The 314-nt window shown below is 72.0% G+C and overlaps 1 protein-coding gene across 1 annotated transcript in view; it reads left to right on the forward strand.

Moving 5' to 3' along the window:
• The window catches only part of LOC104511547 (low-density lipoprotein receptor-related protein 1-like), a gene marked incomplete at both ends in the record, with an annotated part of 12,779 nt that overhangs the window by 10,037 nt on the left and 2,428 nt on the right, over positions 1–314 (forward strand). The window lies entirely within an intron of this gene.

The following is a 314-nucleotide window of genomic DNA, read 5'->3' on the forward strand; positions in this document are numbered from 1 at the left end:
CCCTGGCCGCCCGCTGCTCCCAGCGCAGGGGGGAGCATCAGGCTGGCTGGGGCTGATGGCCAGGAGCCCCGGGGAGCAGCCCTGTCCCCCTGGACAGAGCACGCCGGCTCCAGGAGTCTGGCAAGGCTGGTCCAGCTGCTGGCTGTTCCAAGGAGAGGCCCTCAGTGGGACAGGTAAAAGGGAGGAGGTGACCCCAGTGCCCTCCCCAGCAGGCAGCGTGTGGGCCCTGCGCAGCCACGCTCACCCGTGGGGACCGCATCCCACCCGTGGGCAGCTTATCCCACCCGTGGGCGCTGCCTCCCACCCCCGGGCAC

Source organism: Eurypyga helias, unplaced genomic scaffold (assembly GCF_000690775.1).
Source record: "Eurypyga helias isolate BGI_N326 unplaced genomic scaffold, ASM69077v1 scaffold34616, whole genome shotgun sequence".
Classification (NCBI taxonomy): Eukaryota; Metazoa; Chordata; class Aves; order Eurypygiformes; family Eurypygidae; genus Eurypyga; species Eurypyga helias.